The sequence below is a fragment of the Drosophila eugracilis genome, unplaced genomic scaffold, assembly GCF_018153835.1.
Source record: "Drosophila eugracilis isolate 14026-0451.02 unplaced genomic scaffold, ASM1815383v1 contig_1005, whole genome shotgun sequence".
Taxonomy (NCBI): Eukaryota; Metazoa; Arthropoda; class Insecta; order Diptera; family Drosophilidae; genus Drosophila; species Drosophila eugracilis.
This window is the reverse complement of record NW_024571771.1, coordinates 21,769-44,245: the sequence shown is the minus strand read 5'-3', so window position 1 is coordinate 44,245 and position 22,477 is coordinate 21,769.

Sequence of the window (22,477 nt, the reverse complement as noted above, 5' to 3'; positions counted from 1 at the left end):
GCGCGGTTATGACTGTATGCAGACCGTTGTACGGGGAGATCATTTTTCGAAGAAAAATTCTTGGCTGAATAGCATCTGAAAGACGCGTCTGGGTTTGTCTGCATGCGCTCTTGAGATACGTTCTTCATGGCAGCAGGTGCACTAAGATCCGGCGCCACAGGTCGGACCGGATGCGGCGGTACGTGGCTGAACGATTGATTATGAGAAAGAACTGGGAAATCGAACAATCCTGGGCAACGCGTAGATGGCGTTCATGTCATCATCATTCCCCAGGCCACTGAATAGTTTTCTTCCGTGAGCTGCATTTGACCGATGTCGTTATCGGGATTTGCTGGCAGCGATTCCTTGAGAAAGTGCTACTTTTGAACACTACTCAAATTGCTGTTGTTGTGGATGAGGCTCGTGAGGGAAACATAGTATCCTAGCCAATCGACCCACGGGCCGGAAAATTTAGAAACGGACATCAGCGGCATGTTCAGCCGCACTTCCGCGTCCGCGCCCCCAGGCACTGGTGGTGGAGGTGCGCGAGCCTCTGGTCCAAGCTAGTCCAAATCCTCAGTGAAAGCGCAATATGTATCCATGAACCACTCCTCGAACTCCGACTCGAAATCCCTAGTTGCAGAGGTCGAATCAGAAAATCCTTTCAGGTTTACTAGCACCGAATCCGTCTCCCTGACAGCTATCCGTAGTTCCTCCCATTGTTCCAGCCGTTTTTTCAAATAAAAAAATTGTGCAATATTAATTTAAGGTACTGGAATCTATTTTGTCGTCTACGGAGTTCAAGAAACTGTCCTCTTTAAGGCTCGGTATCGTCGTCCTCCTTTTCCGTGCAGAGCCGGCTTGTACACTTGGCTCAGCTGTGATTCCTTTATGTACAAGAATACCTCCCGAATGAAGCGAAGATAAAAGAACGTCTCGAAGAAACTGTCGTCGTTGCGCCTATATACCGCCGTCCTCTTTTCTCGCGCTTTGCAGAACGCGCATCGTCCCAAAGTGCTGATCGCTCCCCGTTTTCAGCTTCCAGCACACTGGGACAAGCAGTAAACTTAACACAGGGTTTGATTGTTTTATTATTCAACGAAAGGGCACAGTACGTGCACAGAATGTCAAAGGCTTTCAAGAGTCTAGGTAAGGGGTGCTAAAATTCGTCTTCGGGCAGAGCATTTACTCACACAAATACAAGAAAGCGTGAACTTATTTAGTAACGTTTTTGTTTTGGCATGCAGCTGTGCACTCAGAGAAAAAATCATTACTCATTTTACTGACACGCCAAGTGCGAAATATACTCTAAATTGCAAACATAAGATATAAGGAATGAATTCCAGTGGAAGTGTTCAAAGATGTTCCAGGAAGAAACAAAAACAAAGAATATTGCGTTTGGTGACGGAATGAGGCGAAGAAGAGGAAAACGAAAAATTGTTAGTGTAATATCGAGGCGAGCGCTTGAATCTTATGGGCGAGCAAGTCCCTATGCTCCGAGCATTTACAAAAACATATGAGCACTCAGAGCGTAGGCGTCTCTTAATTAATCTTTGTGACTTATGTTTGCAATTTGAGCTTATTTCGCAGTGGAATTGAAAACAAGTTTTTCTTTCCCTCAGTGTACAGCTGTAAACCAACACAAAAGCGCCCCGCTTTCTTGTATTTGTGTTAGTAAATGCTCTGCCATAAGACGACCTGTTTTACTTATTTATTTCTCCTAAACCTGTTAAGGTAATGGTTAATATAAAAAGTGTTACAATGATTAATTTACACAGCTATGGCTGCGGAGTATGATTTAAGACTGAATTAAGGGTCTTATCCGGCTGCAGCTAGAAGCCTTTGTCTGGTTTCAGCGCTGTCGCCAAAGTACCGGATCAGCATTGGGTATCCGGTTGCTGACGATCACTGCTCACTCTGTTCGGGTTACGGGCAATTGCCACCAGAGTGTGGAGTCGGCGGTTTCTTTATCACGCGTGTTGTCCACTGCAGGCCGGACCTCGGGTGATTGTCCCCGGAATGCGGAGTCGGCGGTTTCCTTGTTCCGCGTGCTGACCATCGGATGTGGCCTGCAACTCGGCAGTTTCCCAATTTGGGATCTGGGTGTGTTAACTTCTCCTCCTTTTAAGTGTTCGCCTTCCCGGTAACCCGATAGTTCCAAGTCATCGTTAGTTCCTGATTTCGCGTGGCATTTGGTCTTTAGATGGTGGTAGCTGAGCAAAATGGTGGAGCACAGCAGGAGGAACCCGAGTAGGGCGAGAGAGTAGCTGAGGAAGGAAAGTTCTTCCCTAACGCTCCCAATGTGGTGGAGGTTGACCATGGCTATGGCCGACACAGCGGGTTTTTTCATCAAATATCCCAGCTGGTTTGCGAACCAATTTCCGTTGAGGCCAGATATCTTTTGGTCTCGTCCTTGGTCGTCGGTTATGGTCATGTTGGCCTCGTTCACTATGAGGGTGCCGTGGTCTACCACAGTTATTGCATCAAGGTGACCTGGGAGCGTGGAACAGTGCGAAATAACTCTGGAAACTAATTGCTCCCTGCACCGATTGTGGTCTTGCTATACCTGATGTTGAGATTGCCGTTTTCTAAGTCTAGGATCTTGTTGTGGTGCTGGACCTGATAGACTGTTATCTTCTTACAAACAAGGATTATGGAATTTGATAAAAAAATGAATGATATCGGAATTTTGAGGAATGCTTTGGCGAGATAGCGTCTGCCACGAGATATTCCTTTTCTGGTTTAGAAATCAGTTTTGTATCATGATCCTCAATAATCCCTTTCCAACGCTTAAGCTTTGCATTGGGATTTTTTTCTGAGACAGCTAGTGGTTGATGATCGGTAAAGATCTGCAATCCTTTTACTTCGTTTAGGTAATGCCGGAGATTTTTAAGTGCACAGACAATGGCTCTCGCTTGTTGGTTGCGTAAGTTCTTCGCTGTCACGTAGGGCGCGTGATATCATTGTGATTGGGCCCCAAGTCCCAAGTCCGAAGCCTGATGCGTCCGTAGCTAAATCGAATGGCCTCTTAAAGTTTGGATATGAGAGCAAAACGTCCTCTGATGCTAAGATTTCTCTCAGTCTCTCAAAAGTTTTTCTCTGTTCCATGGTCATGTTGAGATCTTTCTTGATTGATGTTTACTAACTTTCCCGTTTTCTCCCTTTAGAATGCTTGTTAGGGATCTTGCGATAGTCCCGAAGTTTTTTATGAAACACCTGTAGTAGCTTGCAAACTCTAAATAAGATATAAGGTGAAAAAGTTCCTTTAGGTGGGGGAAATTCCTTAATAGCTTTTACCTTTTCAGGTGAAGTTTCGAGTTCCCCTTTTTACACTAATAAGCCCAATTACTCGACGCTCTTTTAAAAGAACTTTGACTTCTCTTGGGATACTCTCATACCTCCTTCTAAGAGCTTGGTTAAGACCCAGTCCACACACATGGGGTGGTGGTGGTACGTTTTGGAGTACACCGGTTTCCCACCAGTTTTTATTGTGGCTATAGTGAATGAATCCATATGAATGGAAGTGCTTCGTTTGGATCAGCGAAGGCTTTTTGGTTTCTGACAATTATTTTATCGAAGGTTTCTTTAATTGCCAGGGTAACACCTTCGTCATCAATTTTAATAAAGTAGACTTTTTCTGCCCTTGTGAATCGTATCTTTTCATCTCCGTTGTTTGTGTGAAGAACATTCCCGGTAAAATAGAGTTTCGCATTCCGTTGTTTAAGCAAGTCGAGGCCGATAATACCATCGAAGTCTTTAGGGTTATTTAGTATAAAAGAAGTGTTTTATGTTAAACTAAAATTTTTATAACCGTTACTCGTAGAGTAAAAGGGTATACTAGATTCGTTGAAAAGTATGTAACAGATAGAAGGAAGCGTTTCCGACCCTATAAAGTATATACATTCTTGATCACGATCAATTTTATTCTAAAAAAACACAGGAATCTTCCTCATCAAGATCTTCTTCTATTTCAGTGGCACAGGCCTGAGCAACGGCCTCGTTATATTCGTCGTCAGATTTTTCTTCTGGCATAAAGTTTATTTTTTGTTGCCTTCTTAACTGCCTTTTTTGCCATGTTTTGGGCTATCTAAATATCCTCCTAGAGGAGGGATCGACCTCCATTGGCTCTGGTGCTGGTTAATCCTGATAAGTTCCTGTGCTTGTGTGTGGTCTCTGTCTAAGGGAATTATTCTGGTTGTTGACTCCTTTTTGAGTCCTATCGAAGTGAGGGGTTTTTTAATTGCTCCTGAATGTTCGTAGTGGGTCTGGGAATTTTTGCAACCTGCTTATCGCTGGTTGATCGGGTTTTACACTTTCTTCTCATCGTGTTGGGCAAAAGTGCCTGTAAAAACGCTTCTTTCGTTACTTGATTCAGCTTCTTAAGCTAATGCTAATGGCAAGTCGAGCGGTTGTGCCAGATAAACGGCTATTAGAGATTTTTTCAAGCCAGATATGAACACATGTGAAGTGTCATTTCTGTGCTGCTCATTTAAGATGGCAGCTGTGGTTGCGTTGTGTGTCAATTTTGTCTTGTTTGTCAAAAGCGTTAGCTTTCGTTCTATTTCATCATAGTACTTGAGCAGTGGTAGCCCTGCCTGTCTTGACAAACATAATTCTTGTTTAATAGCGTGCGTCGGATTTTTGTAGGCGTACGTCAAATCTAGGCGTGCCAGTATGGCATAAAAATTAAGTACTGCGTTAAAAGAGGATAACACAGCAGCTGCCGCTTCTCTTACCTTATTTTTTAATATACCGACAGCTTGGTAATGTCGACTACTACCGTCATATAATTCTAATACTTTATAGGCTGCGGTGGCGGCTTGCCTCCAGGAGATATACTTTTTCTGCCTACCGTCAAATTCTGGAACTGACTTGACTATATCAAGGGGATCGTTGCACGGTATTTCTGGTTCTAATTTAATTTCTTGAAATGTCTGAATTTGTGGGGTGCTATCTTTGGTTTTAAGTAAGTTTAGCTCCTGTTGTTTTTTGATTCCGCCGGCTATGGCGGCATCCATGCTCGCAATTTGTTCTGCCTGCATTTTAAGTGGTGTGGCAATGGGTGTGTTAGTTATATAATGAAAAAAAATTATAATACCAAAATCGTGAATGTATATTTGTCAGAAGACAGACCTTAGTTAGAATAAAATAATCAAGGGACCCAGTGATATTAAACGGCTCTACAGCAAAATATTTATTGGTCAATTTTAATTTGTATTTAACTATTCAGATCTGACGTACTTAGTCTGCGGAAACACATATTGACTGCCTGTATAATCAAACTAAATGAAATTGATCTTTCTTTATACAAAACTGTGTATTGTTTTTCTTACGAATTGTTAAGTTAGTATTATGTTTAAGAGGTGGTAATAGTGCTCTGATAAAGAAATTTAGCGCGTTAGCGAGTTGGTCGTGTATAATCATGGGGCGTGGATGGTAATGCCGTCGTAAGGGTCCTGTTAAATTTATTATATTTGAAAATGTAATTCCACACAATATTCAATATACCTAATACACTGGGTGACTTCTGTATTCGATACGGGTAACACTCAGTGTCTAAGTAAATTCGCATATAGGTAATTTTCATTGGTTTCTTGCACCATTAGTTAGAGAGTTGCAGGAATACGCACTGGTCGTGGATTAGTGCATGGAGCGGCTTTGAGTGATCATACGGCGTACTGAAGTGGACCCTACTACCAAGGCTATATTTTATCGCAGGTTATTGTTAGACGAAGGTAAACTTGTTGGATACGAGATTGGACTGAAAACACGTAAAGTTATCGACTATGTTTATGTGTCTGCAAAAGAGCATAAGCCGGATACTGCATTGCGCCAGAACTGCCTGTGAATAGATGCGAAGCATTACCGTCTTCTTAATGGAACAGACACGTAATGAGAAATGTTTGTAATATGTATATATGTATGTCTTCAAATTTAATTTTGCCGATGCAGAGCTGGCATCGATGATATGCGAGAAATGCTTAGAAGAACGACTACTGATAAAACTCATGAATTGGATTGGATCATCATGGTATCTGCTAGGCTGGATTCAAATCCTAGAGCACTAAAGGCGATCAAGGATAGAAAAGCTCACTCAATGCGTGCATGTTAAATTTTATAATTTTAAAAGAATGAATCCATATGAATGGAAGTGCTTCGTTTGCATCTGCGAAGGCTTTGTGATTTCTGACAATCATTTTATCGAAGGTTTCTTTAATTGCCAGGGTAACACCTTCGTCATCAATTTTAATAAAGTTTACTTTTTCTGCCCTTGTGAATCGTATCTTTTCATCTCCATTGTTTGTGTGAAGAACATTCCCGGTAAAATAGAGTTTCGCATTCCGTTGTTTAAGCAAGTCGAGGCCGATAATACCATCGAAGTCTTTAGGGTTATTTAGTATAAAAAAAAGTGTTTTATGTTAAACTAGAATTTTTATAACCGTTACTCGTAGAGTAAAAGGGTATACTAGATTCGTTGAAAAGTATGTAACAGATAGAAGGAAGCGTTTCCGACCCTATAAAGTATATACATTCTTGATCAGGATCAGTAGCGAAGTCGATTGAGCCATGTCCGTCTGTTCGTCCGTTCGTATGAACTCTGAGATCTCAGGAACTATAGGAGATACAAAGTTGAGATTAAGCATGAAGATTCTTGAGGTCCCGGGACAGCGCAAGTTTATTTCAGCATCCTACCACGCCTACTCTAACGCCCACAAATCACGAAAAAATAAAATCGCTGAAATCTCGGGAACTATTAAAGCTAGAAAGTTGAAATTTAGTATGTATAAACTTTAATTGCGCATCTTTTAGTGGTACTATTATCCGGCCACACCCACCCATACGCCCACCAAGCTCAAAAGACGGTTTTCGCATTTTCAAGAAAACCTGATATCTCGGTAACTATAAGTGATAGAAAGTTCGGATCAAGCATGTAGGTTTTTATGATGCACTAAATGCGAATTTTTTTTTCATCTAGCCACGCCCACCCTGACGCCCACAAAACCCAAAAAAAATAAACTGCAAAAATCTCGGGAACTAAAAGAGCTAGAAAGTTATGCTTAAGAATACGTGTTTTTGGGAGGACACTGCAACTTCCCACGACTTTTCATCCGGCCACGCCCTTTCTAACGCCCACAAACCGCGGAACACTGTGGCGTCTATAATAATATTATGAATGCCTTCGTTTGACCATGTATAACTTATTTCTGTTAATATGTATCGATTTACCAAAGATGTTTCAAATCGGAACATTATTTCGCTATTGATGAAGACATTTAGTTATCAGTTTAGTTACTATCAGTTACTCGACATGCGACAATAGGTGGCGCTTGGGGAATTTCCACTAGCAATATGAACATTTTAAAATTGTGTAAAATAGTAACGGGTATTTTATAGTCACGGCACTCGACTATAGCGTTTCCTCTTGTTTTTGCTTATTTTGGTAAAGCCATGGATTGACTTCGCCGTAAACGGTTTCTCCGTTGCCACGATGTCTTTCAGCCCCGGTATTGGAGTAATATAATTTTTTGAATTGCCTGTATCTGAAAATAATTTTATTTCTTTAATGTAGTAATTTAATGTAGGGTAGCAGTGATTTTATTCTAAAAAAACACAGGAATCTTCCTCATCAAGATCTTCTTCTATTTCAGTGGCACAGGCCACTGATTCAGATTTTTCTTTTGGCATAAAGTTTATTTTTTGTTGCCTTCTTAACTGCCCTTTTTGGGCTATCTAAATATCCTCCTAGAGCAGGGATCGACCTCCATTGGCTCTGGTGCTGGTTGATCCTGATAAGTTCCTGTGCTTGTGTGTGGTCTCTGTCTAAGGGAATCATTCTGGTTGTTGGCTCCTTTTTGAGTCCTATCGAAGTGAGGGGTTTTTTAATTGCTCCTGAATGTTCGTAGTGGGTCTGGGAATTTTTGCAACCTGCTTATCGCTGGTTGATCGAGTTTTACACTTTCTTCTCATCGTGTCGGACAAAAGTGCCTGTAAAAACGCTTCTTTCGTTACTTGATTCAGCTTCTTAAGCTAATGCTAATGCTAATGGCAAGTCGAGCGGTTGTGCCAGAAAAACGGCTATTAGAGATTTTTTCAAGCCAGATATGAACACATGTGAAGCGTCATTTCTGTGCTGCTCATTTAAGATGGCAGCTGTGGTTGCGTTGTGTGTCATAATTGTCTTGTTTGTCAAAAGCGTTAGCTTTCGTTCTATTTCATCATAGTACTTGAGCAGTGGTAGCCCTGCCTGTCTTGACAAACATAATTCTTGTTTAATAGCGTGCGTCGGATTTTTGTAGGCGTACGTGAAATCTAGGCGTGCCAGTATGGCATAAAAATTAAGTACTGCGTTAAAAGAGGATAACACAGCAGCTGCCGCTTCTCTTACCTTATTTTTTAATATACCGACAGCTTGGTAATGTCGACTACTACCGTCATATAATTCTAATACTTTATAGGCTGCGGTGGCGGCTTGCCTCCAGGAGATATACTTTTCCTGCCTACCGTCAAATTCTGGAACTGACTTGACTATATCAAGGGGATCGTTGTACGGTATTTCTGGTTCTAATTTAATTTCTTGAAATGTCTGAATTTGTGGGGTGCTATCTTTGGTTTTAAGTAAGTTTAGCTCCTGTTGTTTTTTGATTCCGCCGGCTATGGCGGCATCCATGCTCGCAATTTGTTCTGCCTGCATTTTAAGTGGTGTGGAAATGGGTGTGTTAGTTATATAATGAAAAAAATGTATAATAACAAAATCGTGAATGTATATTTGTCAGAAGACAGACCTTAGTTAGAATAAAATAATCAAGGGACCCAGTGATATTAAATGGCTCTACAGCCAAATATTTATTGGTCAATTTTAATTTGTATTTAACTATTCAGATCTGACGTACTTAGTCTGCGGAAACACATATTGACTGCCTGTATAATCAAACTAAATGAAATTGATCTTTCTTTATACAAAACTGTATATTGTTTTTCTTACGAATTGTTAAGTTAGTATTATGTTTAAGAGGTGGTAATAGTGCTCTGATAAAGAAATTTAGCGCGTTAGCGAGTTGGTCGTGTATAATCATGGGGCGTGGATGGTAATGCCGTCGTAAGGGTCCTGTTAAATTTATTATATTTGAAAATGTAATTCCACACAATATTCAATATACCTAATACACTGGGTGACTTCTGTATTCGATACGGGTAACACTCAGTGTCTAAGTAAATTCGCATATAGGTAATTTTCATTGGTTTCTTGCACCATTAGTTAGAGAGTTGCAGGAATACGCACTGGTCGTGGATTAGTGCATGGAGCGGCTTTGAGTGATCATACGGCGTACTGAAGTGGACCCTACTACCAAGGCTATATTTTATCGCAGGTTATTGTTAGACGATGGTAAACTTGTTGGATACGAGATTGGACTGAAAGCACGTAAAGTTATCGACTATGTTTATGTGTCTGCAAAAGAGCATAAGCCGGATACTGCATTGCGCCAGAACTGCCTGTGAATAGATGCGAAGCATTACCGTCTTCTTAATGGAACAGACACGTAATGAGAAATGTTTGTAATATGTATATATGTATGTCTTCAAATTTAATTTTGCCGATGCAGAGCTGGCATCGATGATATGCGAGAAATGCTTAGAAGAACGACTACTGATAAAACTCATGAATTGGATTGGATCATCATGGTATCTGCTAGGCTGGATTCAAATCCTAGAGCACTAAAGGCGATCAAGGATAGAAAAGATCACTCAATGCGTGCATGTTAAATTTTATAATTTTAAAAGAATGAATCCATATGAATGGAAGTGCTTCGTTTGCATCTGCGAAGGCTTTGTGATTTCTGACAATCATTTTATCGAAGGTTTCTTTAATTGCCAGGGTAACACCTTCGTCATCAATTTTAATAAAGTTTACTTTTTCTGCCCTTGTGAATCGTATCTTTTCATCTCCATTGTTTGTGTGAAGAACATTCCCGGTAAAATAGAGTTTCGCATTCCGTTGTTTAAGCAAGTCGAGGCCGATAATACCATCGAAGTCTTTAGGGTTATTTAGTATAAAAAAAAGTGTTTTATGTTAAACTAGAATTTTTATAACCGTTACTCGTAGAGTAAAAGGGTATACTAGATTCGTTGAAAAGTATGTAACAGATAGAAGGAAGCGTTTCCGACCCTATAAAGTATATACATTCTTGATCAGGATCAGTAGCGAAGTCGATTGAGCCATGTCCGTCTGTTCGTCCGTTCGTATGAACTCTGAGATCTCAGGAACTATAGGAGATACAAAGTTGAGATTAAGCATGAAGATTCTTGAGGTCCCGGGACAGCGCAAGTTTATTTCAGCATCCTACCACGCCTACTCTAACGCCCACAAATCACGAAAAAATAAAATCGCTGAAATCTCGGGAACTATTAAAGCTAGAAAGTTGAAATTTAGTATGTATAAACTTTAATTGCGCATCTTTTAGTGGTACTATTATCTGGCCACACCCACCCATACGCCCACCAAGCTCTAAAGACGGTTTTCGCATTTTCAAGAAAACCTGATATCTCGGTAACTATAAGTGATAGAAAGTTCGGATCAAGCATGTAGGTTTTTATGATGCACTAAATGCGAATTTTTTTTCATCTAGCCACGCCCACCCTGACGCCCACAAAACCCAAAAAAACTAAACTGCAAAAATCTCGGGAACTAAAAGAGCTAGAAAGTTATGCTTAAGAATACGTGTTTTTGGGAGGACACTGCAACTTCCCACGACTTTTCATCCGGCCACGCCCTTTCTAACGCCCACAAACCGCGGAACACTGTGGCGTCTATAATAATATTATGAATGCCTTCGTTTGACCATGTATAACTTATTTCTGTTAATATCTATCGATTTACCAAAGATGTTTCAAATCGGAACATTATTTCGCTATTGATGAAGACATTTAGTTATCAGTTTAGTTACTATCAGTTACTCGACATGCTTTCTCCGACAATAGGTGGCGCTTGGGGAATTTCCACTAGCAATATGAATATTTTAAAATTGTGTAAAATAGTAACGGGTATTTTATAGTCACGGCACTCGACTATAGCGTTTCCTCTTGTTTTTGCTTATTTTGGTAAAGCCATGGATTGACTTCGCCGTAAACGGTTTCTCCGGAAACACATATTGACTGCCTGTATAATCAAACTAAATGAAATTGATCTTTCTTTATACAAAACTGTATATTGTTTTTCTTACGAATTGTTAAGTTAGTATTATGTTTAAGAGGTGGTAAAAGTGCTCTGATAAAGAAATTTAGCGCGTTAGCGAGTTTTTTTTTTTTCGCGACTCCCGTTGCTTAACGTGCAACCCACCTCCCGCCCAACCGACCGAGGGGCGCTGTTGTCTATCGTACGGCTCGGAACACGGGGATAGTACCGAGTAGAATATTAAATAAATAAATTAATTAAATATGAGCTAAGTGGTTTAGTAAGACGATTTTTATGTTAGTAGGAGAAGTATTGGATATAATGTTGTAGAGGGTATTGTAACTCGAACATAATACCCTAAATGGTTCATGAAGGGCAAAGTTCGAGCTGCAATGTCTCAAGGATAAGGGAATATAGTTTCTAGTGGGTCTAGCGGGCACATTGATGTTTAAGCGACCTATTAGGGCTTGACTATCAATGTCCCCACTAATAAGATTGTTAATAAAAACAACGCCAAGCATTGTCCTACGGTTAGCAAGGGTAGGTAAGTTTATTAGTAATAGTCTGCTTTTATAGGAGGGAAGATGTAAGTTTGCATCCCAATTTTGGCCACGAAGAGCAAATAAGAGAAAGCTTTTTGAATTGATTCTATACGGTCTTGGTGGACCGCGTACTGGGGGTTCCAGACGCAAGATCCATACTCTAAGATCGGACGAACGAGAGAGACAAATAAAGTTTTGGTTTTTTATAAAACCTAACACACCTCTGGCTTTGTTAACCATGGAAAAAATGTGGTCGGAAAATGTAAGTTTGGCATCCGATAGGACACCTAAGTCGGCTACTAGCTTAATTCTATCTAGGGTTACACCACAAAGCGTATAAGTGGATATTAACGGCTTAGAACGACTGAAGGTCATTACTTTACACTTAGAGCCGTTAAGATTTAGTAAGTTTGCAGAGCACCAAAATTGAAAGTTGTTAAGGTCAGATTGTATTTTTCTCTGGTAGCACGCATCATTATATTGAATACAAAGTTTCACATCATCTGCGTACATTAAAATAAAAGAATTTGTTAAAGCGATTGGAAGGTCATTTATGAATAATGTGAAAAATAGCGGACCTAAATGGCTTCCCTGAGGGACACCGGATGAAGCATAAATCGGTCCAGACAAGACATCTTTAAATAAAACACGTTGCGTTCTACCAGTCAGATAACTTTCAACCCACTTAAGAAGATCCATGGGAATCCGATTAAGTCAAGTTTATGAACTAAAAGTGAGTGACTTACAGAGTCAAATGCTTTACTAAAGTCAGTGTAGATGACATCTGTCTGAAGACTTTTTCGGAACCCAGTAATGACATAAGAGGTCAATTCAAGCAAGTTTGTAGTTGTAGACCGTCGAGCCATAAAACCATGTTGATATGGAGATATTATTGATCTACACTGGTGTTGCAAATGGGGCACAATAATTTTCTCAAAGAGTTTAGGAATTGCTGATAATTTAGAGATACCTCTATAATTACCAGCATCCGAAGTTTTCCCTTTCTTGTGTAAAGGAATGATGAAAGATTCCTTCCAAATAGGGGGAAACGTAGTCGTTTCAAGCGAGAGGTTAAACAGTCAAAACATCCGATACGGTGGCACGGAAATTGGCACATTTGGCATGAACCATATTATCACAAAGCCAACACAAAACGCTTGGCTGGTTAGTTGTAATTATTTTGTTACAAGATTTTAAGTAGCAGACAATTTCAGACATAATGATTTATAATTATTATTTTTAAGCACTATTTAATCGAAAGAAGCCCACTGTGCGGGAACAGTTTAGTTCACTGCGCGGAAGGCAAACGTCTGAAGGTTTTATTTATACAAAGAAATTCGTATCGGTTTAAGCGTATATTCGTAAATAGCCAACAAAGTTAACGAGAGTAGAAAAAAACACGTCCGTTCGCTTCGGAAGAGAAATTTAGTTGATGTTGGTCGTGTATAATCATGGGGCGTGGATGGTAATGCCGTCGTAAGGGTCCTGTTAAATTTATTATATTTGAAAATGTAATTCCACACAATATTCAATATACCTAATACACTGGGTGACTTCTGTATTCGATACGGGTAACACTCAGTGTCTAAGTAAATTCGCATATAGGTAATTTTCATTGGTTTCTTGCACCATTAGTTAGAGAGTTGCAGGAATACGCACTGGTCGTGGATTAGTGCATGGAGCGGCTTTGAGTGATCATACGGCGTACTGAAGTGGACCCTACTACCAAGGCTATATTTTATCGCAGGTTATTGTTAGACGAAGGTAAACTTGTTGGATACGAGATTGGACTGAAAACACGTAAAGTTATCGACTATGTTTATGTGTCTGCAAAAGAGCATAAGCCGGATACTGCATTGCGCCAGAACTGCCTGTGAATAGATGCGAAGCATTACCGTCTTCTTAATGGAACAGACACGTAATGAGAAATGTTTGTAATATGTATATATGTATGTCTTCAAATTTAATTTTGCCGATGCAGAGCTGGCATCGATGATATGCGAGAAATGCTTAGAAGAACGACTACTGATAAAACTCATGAATTGGATTGGATCATCATGGTATCTGCTAGGCTGGATTCAAATCCTAGAGCACTAAAGGCGATCAAGGATAGAAAAGCTTACTCAATGCGTGCATGTTAAATTTTATAATTTTAAAAGAATGAATCCATATGAATGGAAGGGCTTCGTTTGCATCTGCGAAGGCTTTGTGATTTCTGACAATCATTTTATCGAAGGTTTCTTTAATTGCCAGGGTAACACCTTCGTCATCAATTTTAATAAAGTTGACTTTTTCTGCCCTTTTGAATCGTATCTTTTCATCTCCATTGTTTGTGTGAAGAACATTCCCGGTAAAATAGAGTTTCGCATTCCGTTGTTTAAGCAAGTCGAGGCCGATAATACCATCGAGTTAGTATAAAAAAAAGTGTTTTATGTTAAACTAGAATTTTTATAACCGTTACTCGTAGAGTAAAAGGGTATACTAGATTCGTTGAAAAGTATGTAACAGATAGAAGGAAGCGTTTCCGACCCTATAAAGTATATACATTCTTGATCAGGATCAGTAGCGAAGTCGATTGAGCCATGTCCGTCTGTTCGTCCGTTCGTATGAACTCTGAGATCTCAGGAACTATAGGAGATACAAAGTTGAGATTAAGCATGAAGATTCTTGAGGTCCCGGGACAGCGCAAGTTTATTTCAGCATCCTACCACGCCTACTCTAACGCCCACAAATCACGAAAAAATAAAATCGCTGAAATCTCGGGAACTATTAAAGCTAGAAAGTTGAAATTTAGTATGTATAAACTTTAATTGCGCATCTTTTAGTGGTACTATTATCTGGCCACACCCACCCATACGCCCACCAAGCTCAAAAGACGGTTTTCGCATTTTCAAGAAAACCTGATATCTCGGTAACTATAAGTGATAGAAAGTTCGGATCAAGCATGTAGGTTTTTATGATGCACTAAATGCGAATTTTTTTTCATCTAGCCACGCCCACCCTGACGCCCACAAAACCCAAAAAAACTAAACTGCAAAAATCTCGGGAACTAAAAGAGCTAGAAAGTTATGCTGTGTTATGCGTGTTTTTGGGAGGACACTGCAACTTCCCATGACTTTTCATCCGGCCACGCCCTTTCTAACGCCCACAAACCGCGGAACACTGTGGCGTCTATAATAATATTATGAATGCCTTCGTTTGACCATGTATAACTTATTTCTGTTAATATCTATCGATTTACCAAAGATGTTTCAAATCGGAACATTATTTCGCTATTGATGAAGACATTTAGTTTAGTTACTATCAGTTACTCGACATGCTTTCTCCGACAATAGGTGGCGCTTGGGGAATTTCCACTAGCAATATGAATATTTTAAAATTGTGTAAAATAGTAACGGGTATTTTATAGTCACGGCACTCGACTATAGCGTTTCCTCTTGTTTTTGCTTATTTTGGTAAAGCCATGGATTGACTTCGCCGTAAACGGTTTCTCCGTTGCCACGATGTCTTTCAGCCCCGGTATTGGAGTAATATAATTTTTTGAATTGCCTGTATCTGAAAATAATTTTATTTCTTCTATTTCAGTGGCACAGGCCACTGATTCAGATTTTTCTTTTGGCATAAAGTTTATTTTTTGTTGCCTTCTTAACTGCCCTTTTTGCCATGTTTTGGGCTATCTAAATATCCTCCTAGAGCAGGGATCGACCTCCATTGGCTCTGGTGCTAGTTGATCCTGATAAGTTCCTGTGCTTGTGTGTGGTCTCTGTCTAAGGGAATCATTCTGGTTGTTGGCTCCTTTTTGAGTCCTATCGAAGTGAGGGGTTTTTTAATTGCTCCTGAATGTTCGTAGTGGGTCTGGGAATTTTTGCAACCTGCTTATCGCTGGTTGATCGGGTTTTACACTTTCTTCTCATCGTGTCGGGCAAAAGTGCCTGTAAAAACGCTTCTCGTTACTTGATTCAGCTTCTTAAGCTAATGCTAATGCTAATGGCAAGTCGAGCGGTTGTGCCAGATAAACGGCTATTAGAGATTTTTTCAAGCCAGATATGAACACATGTGAAGTGTCATTTCTGTGCTGCTCATTTAAGATGGCAGCTGTGGTTGCGTTGTGTGTCATAATTGTCTTGTTTGTCAAAAGCGTTAGCTTTCGTTCTATTTCATCATAGTACTTGAGCAGTGGTAGCCCTGCCTGTCTTGACAAACATAATTCTTGTTTAATAGCGTTCGTCGGATTTTTGTAGGCGTACGTGAAATCTAGGCGTGCCAGTATGGCATAAAAATTAAGTACTGCGTTAAAAGAGGATAACACAGCAGCTGCCGCTTCTCTCACCTTATTTTTTAATATACCGACAGCTTGGTGATGTCGACTACTACCGTCATATAATTCTAATACTTTATAGGCTGCGGTGGCGGCTTGCCTCCAGGAGATATACTTTTCCTGCCTACCGTCAAATTCTGGAACTGACTTGACTATATCAAGGGAATCGTTGCACGGTATTTCTGGTTCTAATTTAATTTCTTGAAATGTCTGAATTTGTGGGGTGCTATCTTTGGTTTTAAGTAAGTTTAGCTCCTGTTGTTTTTTGATTCCGCCGGCTATGGCGGCATCCATGCTCGCAATTTGTTCTGCCTGCATTTTAAGTGGTGTGGCAATGGGTGTGTTAGTTATATAATGAAAAAAAATTACGGCTCTACAGCAAAATATTTATTGGTCAATTTTAATTTGTATTTAACTATTCAGATCTGAAGTACTTAGTCTGCGAAAACACATATTGACTGCCTGTATAATCAAACTAAATGAAATAGATCTTTCTATATACAAAACTGTATATTGTTTTTCTTACGAATTGTTAAGTTAGTATTATGTTTAAGAGGTGGTAATAGTGCTCTGATAAAGAAATTTAGCGCGTTAGCGAGTTGGTCGTGTATAATCATGGGGCGTGGATGATAATGCCGTCGTAAGGGTCCTGTTAAATTTATTATATTTGAAAATGTAATTCCACACAATATACAATATACCTAATACACTGGGTGACTTCTGTATTCGATACGGGTAACACTCAGTGTCTAAGTAAATTCGCATATAGGTAATTTTCATTGGTTTCTTGCACCATTAGTTAGAGAGTTGCCGGAATACGCACTGGTCGTGGATTAGTGCATTGAGCGGCTTTGAGTGATCATACGGCGTACTGAAGTGGACCCTACTACCAAGGCTATATTTTATCGCAGGTTATTGTTAGACGAAGGTAAAATTGTTGGATACGAGATTGGACTGAAAACACGTAAAGTTATCGACTATGTTTATGTGTCTGCAAATGAGCATAAGCCGGATACTGCATTGCGCCAGAACTGCCTGTGAATAGATGCGATTATTTCTTAATGGAACAGACACGTAATGAGAAATGTTTGTAATATGTATATATATATGTCTTCAAATTTAATTTTGCCGATGCAGAGCTGGCATCGATGATATGCGAGAAATGCTTAGAAGAACGACTACTGATAAAACTCATGAATTGGATTGGATCATCATGGTATCTGCTAGGCTGGATTCAAATCCTAGAGCACTAAAGGCGATCAAGGATAGAAAAGCTTACTCAATGCGTGCATGTTAAATTTTAAAATTTTAAAAGAATAATAGTCAGTGAACAGGGTATCGAGGTGACTACAGGTCAACGTTATTGCAAGTGGGCAATATGCTGTTGGGCAGGGATTTCGGTTGTTTCTATGTTTAATTCAATTTAAAGGGTATTAAGTGTCCCTCTCTGAATTGTAGCTTGTCATCGATCAACTGTTAATTGAAAAATAATAATTTAATTCTAATGCTAGGTAAATTTGATTTTGGCATTTTTCAATTTTTTATACATTTTGTCGTTTTGGAGTTAATTTTTTTGTTATTTAATAACTATTGTTGCTGAATTAAAACATTAAATGATATTTCTCAGACGCTTGGTTCGTTAATATAAAGGGCTTTTTATGCTTCAAATGACAGAATTTGAAGACGTTCGATTTCAGTTGCCGTTATTTGAATGATTGGTTTGACTGCAATTAGTTTTATAGTCGTTGGGGAAGTGTATTACGGTGGTTCACTTTATTTTATTTTTAGTGTTACTTCACTCCGCTGTCCCCTTATAGTTGTTGAGTTTGATTATGCTGTAGCCAATGCTTTACATTTTAGGTAAATAGTATGTGTTACTGAATTTTCAAGCGCCTTATATTCAAACACATATCAGCCTTAAATATTAAAAACCAAATTTCACACTCCTCGAGCACACTACAGCAACAAAATACAACTAAACTGCCTCAGTTTAATCTTTGGTTTCACATTTTTATACCCGTTAGTCATAGAGTAAAAGTATATAACAGATAGAAAGAAGCGTTCCCGACCCTATAAAGTACATATATATATTCTTAATCAGGATCAATAGCAAAGTCGATTGAGCCAAGTCAGTCTGTTCGCATTTTCTAGAAAAGCTGATATCTCGGTAACTATAAGTGATAGAAAGTTCGGATTAAGCATGTATGTTTTTTTGATGCTCCTTATGCGAATTGTTGTTTTTCCGATCAAGCCACTCTAACTCCCACAAACCCCAAAAAATAAAAGATTCGAAAATCTCGAGAACTAAAAGATATAGAAAGTTAGGCTTAGGAATACGTATTTTAGAGATGCCAATTCAACTTCGCACGAGTTTTCATCCGGCCACGCCCACTCTAACGCCCACAAGCCGCGGAAAACTGTGGCTGTTATAATAATATTATGAATGCCTTCGTTTGACCATGTATAATTTATTTCTGTTAATATCTATCGATTTACCAAAGAATTTTCAAAACATTATTTCGCTACTTATGAAGAAATTAAGGTTATAAGGCCTCACATGGGCAGTGACGTCACTATCAGTTACTCAACATGCTTTCTCCAACAATAGGTGGCGCCTTGTGAATTTCCACTAGCAAAATTAAAATTTTAAAATTGTGTAAAACAGTAACGGGTATCTTATAGTCGCGGTACTCGTTTCGTTTCCTCTTGTTTTTCTTTCAGCTTGGCGAGATTGTCAGAACCGTAAATCTGCAAGGCAACAGCAAGATTGTCGAGTGGACCTAATCCGAGTAAAAAGTATTGGACATCCGGCTATAATTGACTTCAGATTCATCGTCAAATTCCATTGTGTGCACAGCTGGTTGCAAGAGAGGAGTCATATGAAAGAGTTCCGGTGACCACGCTGCAGCTTTGGTACTAGACGAGTACAAGCTCTATAGCCGTCTATGCGGATGTTCGCTGCGACAGCGTATCGGTGGAAAACCTACGCAAACGACGATGTGCAGTTCTATTTCGTGTGTTCTTTAACACAACGTGCTTCGATAAGGACGATGGCAAACCCCGGGACTGGAACTTTAAATCGCAGTGCTAGAGGCACGGCTTATGAATACTATAACACAGAAGCAGAGTGTTGAGATAAGCAGATGCGGTGTTTGAAAGGATTCCAAACCCGTCCTGCATTGGATATGTGGCACACACCAGCGATACAAGCAGTTTGTTGAAAACCTGGTGGCAGAAATCCTGGATTCGACTGAAGAATCCCAGCGTTTGTTTGACATTGTATAACTTATTTCTGTTAATATCTATCGATTTAAGGAGTTTTTTAATCGGAACATTATTACGCTATTTAGGAAGAAATTGATGTTATAAGGCCTCAGATGGACATTGACGTCACTATCAGATTCTAAACATGCTTTCTCTGACAATAGGTGGCGCCTTGAAAAATTCCCTAGCAAAATTAATATTTTAAAGTTTTGTGTTCTAAAATTTTCAGATAAATATCAGAAAAGTTTAAAAAGTCTATTAAGCATTGTTTTCGGACTTTACGGAATTGATTGGAGACTCTATTATGAATCAATCTCACCAAATTTTTTGAAAATGTTCCTTAAGGTGTATTCTAATAAATAAACTATGATCAGCAAAAAATATTAAAACTTTATTTATTATAAAAAAAAATAAGTGAAGAAAATAATAATGCAAAAATAGAATTTTTTAAAACCTCATAACTTTTGAAATGTTGATTTTTTCATGGTCGTAGTTTATTTAGTAGATAATGTTGAAGATACATGTTTCTAATTCAAAATTACCCGCCAAGTCAGAGGGCCCTTGAAATATCATATCGATAGTACGATAGTATCGAATCATAAACACATAACTAATCATAACCTAAAAAGCTGTTGAAGAGGGTGAATAAACACGCGGTTGAGTTTTCAATAAATATTGTTTATTTACTGGCCTAAATAACAAATAAATAAAAGTTATAATAGGAACGCCCAGGAACGTTTTGTTCAGTTTAAAGTAAAAGAAAAAAGGGGACATTTTGCTCGATTACGATGGATTTGGCGAAGCACGTCACGAAGCTCTCAGGTTCGACCGATTGGCCGATTTGGAAAAGAAAAATTAGGGACCTGATAGATTATCACGACGGTGCTCTCGACGCGTTGGACGGAATGATCGTCAAACCGGTCCATTGCCAGAAGGTGCCTCAACAGAAGATGCAAAGAAGCACAAGGAGAAGAGCGACTTTTTTCGTAAGGCCAACAGCTATGCAAAATCCATGATTACCACTGCGTTCACGGACTCGGTGTACCAGAAGATCATGGACAAGGATACAGCACACGATACGTGGGAAGCTCTGAAAAATCAGTTTGAAGCAACAGCGAAGGACCAGGTATTCAGGATATGCAACGAGTTTTTCGCTTTCTCTTGGAATCCAGGTAACGATGTATCAACACACATAGCAAAATTGCGTAGTCTATGGAACGATTTAAATCAAGCTTTGAAGGCTAAAAATGAAACTGAGCTGCCAGATTTAATACTTGTTTGTAAAACGCTACATATTTTGCCAAAAACCTTTGAAACGTTCCGTCAAAGTTGGATGCTCTTGACAAAAGAAGAAGAAAAGACTTTCGACGAGTTAACTAATCAAATTTTCATGTTTGAGACAAATTTTAGAACAAAAGAAAATGACGAAAAGGAAAGCCAGGAAGCTTTTTCTAGCATACCAAAAAAGGAACATCGTCAGGATTCAGGACGATCAAGTCGGAGATTAGATACCTGCCGCTATTGCAAGAAAAAGGGACACTGGATCAGGAACTGCATAAAATGGAAGAATGTTGGACGTCCGAAGCCGAGCTACCAGAATGCTGAACAAGGAAATTGTGCAGAACCAACGTTAACTCTCGTCTCAGTCCACAATACCGTGTTTGCAGCAGAGGCAATCTCAGAGGTCGACTGGTGGATAGACAACGGTGCAACAAAACACGTTGTGAAGAATGCGAAGTATTTCGAGCATTTTGAGAAGTTTGAGAATCCGAGTTGGATCAGAGCAGCTGGAAATGAAACCTTGTCAGCTTTGGGCCAGGGCACAATCAAAGTCAAAACGATTGTCAATGGAAAAATTCTTTTTTTTCTTTGAAAAATGTATGGTTTGTTCCCAATATAATGAAGAACCTTTTTTTTAGTATTGGCTGCCCAAGACAATAATCCAAGTAGTCGTTTTGAGTCGTCAGCACCCGAATGCACCTTCAAAATAAACGACAAGATTGTCCTCGTTGGAGCCAGAGAAGTTGGAGGAACACTCTACAAAGCAGCGATCGAGCCCATACTTCCAGAACGAAACGTCGATGTCAACGTCGCAACTTCAGGAACTTCTCCAACTCTACCACGAGAGGTGGGGACATCAGGACAAGAATCACATCAAGGACATGCTCAAAAGAGAAATGGGCATTCAAATCAAGATTGAGAGTAGCTTTTGCGAGCCTTGCATCCTTGGAAAGGCGCATCGATTGCCATTTGGAACGAGGAAACCAGCGATGAAGCCAGGGGAACTGATGTCGGGCGATGTTTGCGCCCCATTTGAGGATTCTTTCCAGAAGAAGAGGTATCTGGTAGTTATTAAAGATCATTTCACCAGGTTTCGATACGGGTACATCGTCAAGCCGAAGTCAGAGGTCAAGGACGTTCTGCGACACATGGTTTCTCACGCCAAGCAACAAGGGCACACAATTCGGGAATTCCTGAGCGACAATGGAGGAGAATTCGACTGTGCAGGAGTAAGAGAAACTCTTCAGGAAGCTGGTATAACTTTTCAACTCACCGCTCCCTATACTCCAGAACAAAACGGTGGTGTCGAGAGAGAGAGAATCGAACGATAGTCGAAATGGCGAGAACTTTCAAGTATTCTAATACAGAAATAAAATTTCCAGAAGCAATTTGGGCCGAGTTGGTCAGCACAGCAGTCTACGTTCTCAATAGGACGGGCAAATCTTCATTGAAGGGTTTGAGCCCTTACCAACTTTGGCTGGACATGAAACCAAGAATCAAACACCTTCGAATCGTAGGATCGACGTGGTATGTTCACATTCCATGCCAAAAAAGGAAGAAGATGGACGAAAAAGCTGAAAAGGGGTACCTGGTGAGTTACGACGGCGATGAGAGATATCGTATTTACTTACCAGAGAAGCACAAAGTAGTCGTGTCGAAGGACGTAAAATTTCAAGAGAAATTCAGCAATTGTGAACCAGGCATCGACCAACCTTTTCAAGATTTTTAATCCAAGGACGTCGTAGAAAATAAGGAAGAAGAAGACGTGAGCTTGCACCAGAGCGAGGATGAAGACAAGGAAGAAGAAGACGCGGACTTGCACAAGAGCGAGGACGAAGACACACTTCAGGAGCAAGACTTGCAAGAAGACACAGCCGAAACAGGAAGCGAAATCAGTTACGAAACCGGAGTAGAAAGCTTTGA